Genomic DNA, 6,009 nt, shown 5'->3' on the forward strand with positions numbered 1-6,009 from the left:
GGTTTATATATATATATATTAATTTTTTGAGTGGAAAAAACTATTTTATTACTTAATAAACTTTGATTGTTATTGCAATTTTGCAAATTCTTTTAAATTTTAAGTCACATTTAGATAAATTTTCTAACTTTTCAATTTTTAATTGAATTGTGACATGCACATACTTTTACAACTTTTACAACTGACTTTTCATATAAAAGTTAGATAAATAATTTATCAATATTAATAAATTTAGTTGTGTTAATTATTTATAACAATTATGTATTAATTTTCTTCAAATTTTTTTTTAAATTATATGCATCATAACCGTATCACCTGTTCATGAAAATTTTCTTACTATATATAATAAATAAGATATTTCAAGGAAGAAAATAACAAACTTGATAGATAAAATAAACTAAGTCTTATATTTAGTTTTAAAATGAATATCTTATATAGCTCTTACATTTAAAATGAAGATGGTATTTTTTTTCAAAAGACAAAACTTACATCATTTTACTTATATTTTTTTCGATGAGTTCAATTTACTTACAATTAGGTTTATCCGATCAAATCTTGTTATGTGTGATTTTTTATGCAATATGCATATATCTATTGGGTCCATTTTTTCAATTTATCTAAATATACATATGCATATAAATGTTTAAGGTGAAAAAATTTAATAGATGTGAAAATATATTAATTAAAAAGAACTGAATTAAATTTTATAATACCGCTGAAATTTATTTAAATGTATATCAGGTATGAATAAATATTTTAATATATATCTATATATTTATTATTTTGTAACATTAACTTATTAGTTAACATAAATGTTGTAAATAAATACGTTTAATATAATAATTAATATATTGCGGGGAAGCACGCTGTTGTCTTGGTGTCTTGGTGGAATGAAAAAGGATGAAGGCTCTTTAGCGTGGTTTTCTAACAGCCGAGGGATTTGGCTTTTTTGGATGGAAGAGAAATGAGGGGTATTGTTGGAAGTAAAAATGGAAGGAAGAGAGGGGCAGTAAATTGACAGGAGAGAGAAAGTATTAAATATAAATTTTTGTGGGAACCAGGACTTTTTATTTCTCTGACCAGTGACGTCATGTGAGGCTGAATTTATCTGAGTTGGTTTTATCTAATTGGAGAGATCACAAATGACACATGGTGCTCCCAGTGCACACAAAAATTTCTCAGAAACATGAGTTATAGGAACTAATTAAAAATTGATGCAACTAAACGTCTAATGTTCCTGATCTCCTCACATGACGCACCTGCATGATTCAGATAAATCATTGACAGTGGACCCAAGTCTGCAACTGCCTGAAGATAAGGAATATATGGTTGTGGATCTTTGTTTATATAGTTTCTTGTCCTCTCTTCAATATATAATTATGCAAGTATGTCAGAAGAAATCTGCAGGCAAATTTTGGATCTATGAAATATATAATTGTCGAGCAAGCTTGAATGTAAGAAGCATGTGTTGCTCAGCAGCACAATTACTGGTGGCGTTGTTTCTGATAATGGAATCCTACGAATCATGCAAGGCATCAGAAAGAGACCAGAAGTGTTCTAGTTTATGATGAGATGTTAATGTTAGGAGCCCTTTCCGGCTAGAAGACTCTCCGAAGGGGTGTGGTGCCCCCATTTACGAGCTATCTTGCGAGCAGAACCAATAATTAATGCGTTTGAAATCTGGGAGGTATAATGTGTCCATTATGAGAATAGTACGATCCGAGTGAGGGATATTCATGCGGTAGAGTCGGATCACACTTCCTTGCCTGGCTATTCTTTAACAGACTTAAACTTCAGCTATTGGGATGATCCATATAACCCCACCATTATTCCATCCATTTTCGATGGTATTTATGTGGAAATTGAACCGAATCAACTGACAAACACTATGATATTTGTAAGGTGCGAAAACCCAGTGCATTCCCTTGTGCTTGTTGACACAGCCCCTTGCTTCAAAACTTCAAATGGCTCTGTAGCTTCTTCTTCTTCTTCGTATTCGTATGTGAATGTTGGCAGCAAAATTCTCAGTGATCTGGGGTTAGATGATGATTGTGGTGTAGAACTGATGTATATATGACGTCAGCACCTGCCCCGAAGAACAACCACTCTTGGTCCTGCACAAACATCCACAATATGCTTCTTTATGGCTTTGAACTTTTTGGGTGGAAAGGAATATCAAACTTTGATGAAATCCAGCATCTACGCCATTTAGTAGGCAAGGCTTTAAATTCTTACTATTAACCCTTAACTGTAGCTTCATTACTCTTGCTTTTTCCTTACTTAAATCAGGAAAATTCTTCGATTCCGGAATTGGGTTCAAATGAGTCTCTCATGGACATTGTTAAAATGTTCATACGTCCGACTCTATCATTTTTATAGGCACATGCACGGAGAGAGAGAGAGAGAGCGGCTTTACAAAATTAATCCACACCCCTTGCTATCATTTTTCTTTATCCACATATCTTCACTCTTGTCCCGTTCATTCCTTCTAAGCTAAAAATAATTTGCTATAAGTGTCATCCTCATAATCCAAGCCCCCATAAACACTAATCTGATTCATTTACATGTATCCTCAGGAGTGAACTTGCCAATTTAAGTTTTGAATAGTGTTGGGATCGAGGCTTTTGAAAATCGGTTTGCATCATAATAAGTTAATCAAGGATTGATAAAGTCCGTCATTGGTAAAACATTTCACCCTATATTCAAATTATTTATAATTAGTAGAAATACCCCATATTATTTATTACTAACATAGTTGTTTTATTATCAGAGGACTTTGTAGCTCGCTATGTATTTGCATACCGTCTGGTAGGAGGTAAGGAACATTGTGGGAACTTGTAACATTTTTAGTACGACGCATTTTTTAATTTTGTAAAATATATATTCATCTAATAGCGTTCTTGAAAATAAAATATTTAAATTGGAGTGTCAGATGAAATTTTATTGTTTAAAATTTTTTTAAAAAATTTTATAACCTGAAAATTTCGTTCTTTATGTATATCGTAAAAATAATCCTATGGCCAAATTTGTCTTCAAGCAAATGTTAAAATTTTTAAGCTTCTTGATATGCATAGCTTTAATTTAAAATCTTAAACTGTGTGCTGTAAATAACAATTTGTATTTCTCAAATTTTGTCATCCTAAATTTAAATAATTTTATTTACAATTTCCCTTCTATTCTCTCAAGATATAAATTGACATCACCTCTCACTTTCTTTGCTTCGCAGCCATTATGCTATCCGCCATCATTTTGTTAGGTAATTCCTTGGCTTGAACCGAACAATAAAAATTACATGTTAGTTCCAGATAGAGCGCCAGGGAGCCAGCACATTCTAATTATTCTGTCTTTTTTTTTCCCTCTCTTTCAAATTTTCGCGAGCAGTTAGTCTTTGCCTTTGTAGAGGAGCTTTGGGCTTTGCAATTGTCATTGACCTGCCAATCTATAAATGGCAACGAAGACATCTATCAGTGTACGTCAACATTGAAAAATTTCTGCAAAGCCACAACAGCATCATGCCTATAAGGTACTCCTATAAAGAAATCAAGAAAATGACAAAAGGGTTTAACGTAAGACTTGGGAAGGAGGCTATGGCTCTGTGTTCAAAGGACAACTTAGAAGTGGTCGTGATGTGGCTGTCAAAATGTTGGATAATAAGGCCACAAGTAATGGACTAGACTTCATCAATGAAGTTGCAACACTTGGTAGAATCCACCACGTTAATGTGGTGCAACCCATTGGTTACTGTGTGAAAGATCAAAGCGTGCTCTTGTATATGAGTTCATGGAGAATAATTCTCTTGACAAATACATATTCTCTAAACCTAATGACAATGAGCAATCCTTGAATCTTCATCAATTATTGTATGTCATTTCTCTTAGAGTAGCTTGTGGTATTAACTATCTACATAAAGGATGCAACATGCAAATTGCGCATTTTGATACAAAACCACACAACATTCTTCCCGATGACCACTTCACCCTAAAATTTATGACTTTGGCCTTGCTAGATCCTATCTTACAAATTATAGTGTCGTATCTCTACCACTAGTAAGGCGGACTATAAGATACATAGCTTGTGGTATTAACTATCTACATAAAGGATGCAACATGCAAATTTTGCATTTTGATACAAAACCACACAATATTCTTCTTGATGACCACTTCACCCCAAAAGATTTCTGATTTTGGCCTTGCTAGACCCTATCCTACAAATTATAGTGTCGTATCTCTAACAACAGTAAGGGGTACTGTAGGATACATAACTCCTGTACTATCCTATATGAATGTGGGTGGAATCTCTCATAAAGTCGATGTCTATAGTTTTGGAAAGCTATTGATGGACATTGCTAGGAGAAGGAAGAATTTGAATGTGCTGGCTGAACATTTAATTCAATCTTACTTTCCCTTTTGGGTATATGATCAACTAAACAAAGGAAATGAAAGCAACATAGAAAATGCAATAGAGGAAGATATGAAAGTGGCCAGGAAAATGATGATCATTGGGTTGTGGTGCATTCAAACCAAGCCTAGTGATCGTCCTTCAATGAACAAAGTTGTGGAGATGCTTGACGGAGAGGAGCAAGACCTAGAATTGCCTCAAAAGCCTTATTTTTATCCGCACGATTTGCCTGCAGTTGATGATGATGATGATAATTCAAGTTCAACGATCACATCGTCCGAGCCTTAAGAATGTTCCTCAAGGGACGAAATTGTAGATATGCCAGAGGCAGAGGAGAAAGACTCAAAATTGCCTCAGAAGTCTCATCGATATGCACTAAATTTACCAACAAAATCTTTCAGATTCAACGAGTAAGTCTATGCTTAGAAGCATGTTTAATTAGGATATGAGATATATATATATATATATATATATATAGCGTAGTAAATTTATGTTGGACACCAGTGACGTATTGATCCTGATATATATTAATTTTTGTTGAGACAAGTGATGCTTCTAACAATTATCTTTGCTTTTGTATCAGAGACCGCAAAAATGAATAAGAAGCTTGGGGGTGTTTTATTAGCATAATAAGTTGATATTAGGCGTCCGTTTTTATTTGATATGTGGGATAAATTGTAGACAGAAGCGCTTGTCCTTTATGGCATGTTTTCGAGAAAATTGGTACAACCTTGTATTATACTACTTCCGGTCTTTAATATAAGACCTTATTTGATTTTTATTTTGATCTTAAATATAAGACCTCAATCCATCTTATCTCTCATATTTATACGTTTCTTTTTCCAAAGTAACCCTTCTAACAATAATAGTTCTAGTCAATACACTTGATTAGTAAGGATATTTTAGGAAAGACAATACCTATTTAGGACAAATAACTAACTCAACTTACTTCCTTAATCTCCTCAAATTAGTTAACTGGCTCTTATAATTAGGACCGGAGGTAGTATCATTTATCAGTAAAATCAGATATAAATGTCCTTTAAGGCGTCTTGTTTGGCAAAGAACAAGTGTTGAAATCGCATTTCTCTCTATCAAATTCCTTAATTTGTGACGTCAACGTAGTTTGTTTCTCTTCTAACCCTTTTGGTTAACTTTTTTGAGCTACTGAGTATGTGATCTTAAACAAAAGATCTAAATCACGTTATTATCCTCTAAAACAAGTTTTAAATGAAAATATTGTCAAATAACATATTTTTATTAAGATATAATTTTTATATTAACAAATTATTAACATTTTACTTCAGTAGTTTATATAAAATTATCAGTTTTATTTGTGAATTTGGAGGTGGAGCGCAGTCCATGCTCATCATTGTGATGAGCATGAGTGTTCATCATTATTTAGATTATCCAAATTGATTTTGGATGTTCTAGATTAAATTTAAATTTTTATATGTTTTAATTAATTTTTATTTTAGTAAATATAGAATTTAAAATAAAGATAATCTTATGAGTAACACTTTTTTTAAAAAATAAATTTATTATTCAAAATATTGGATATTAAAAATTTTAAATTTGAACTATTCATATCAAATTTTGAATGATCTAAATTAT

At 32.4% G+C, this 6,009-nt stretch overlaps 1 pseudogene; it reads left to right on the top strand.

Annotated features, from left to right (window-relative positions):
* The first annotated feature begins 1,667 nt into the window (after nt 1-1,667).
* On the top strand, nt 1,668-4,686 carry LOC114729954 (rust resistance kinase Lr10-like; annotated as a pseudogene).
* The last annotated feature ends 1,323 nt before the right edge of the window (nt 4,687-6,009 follow it).

The sequence above is a fragment of the Neltuma alba genome, unplaced genomic scaffold, assembly GCF_004799145.2.
Source record: "Neltuma alba isolate B1F8T4 unplaced genomic scaffold, ASM479914v2 tig00012694_pilon, whole genome shotgun sequence".
In the NCBI taxonomy this organism is placed as follows: Eukaryota; Viridiplantae; Streptophyta; class Magnoliopsida; order Fabales; family Fabaceae; genus Neltuma; species Neltuma alba.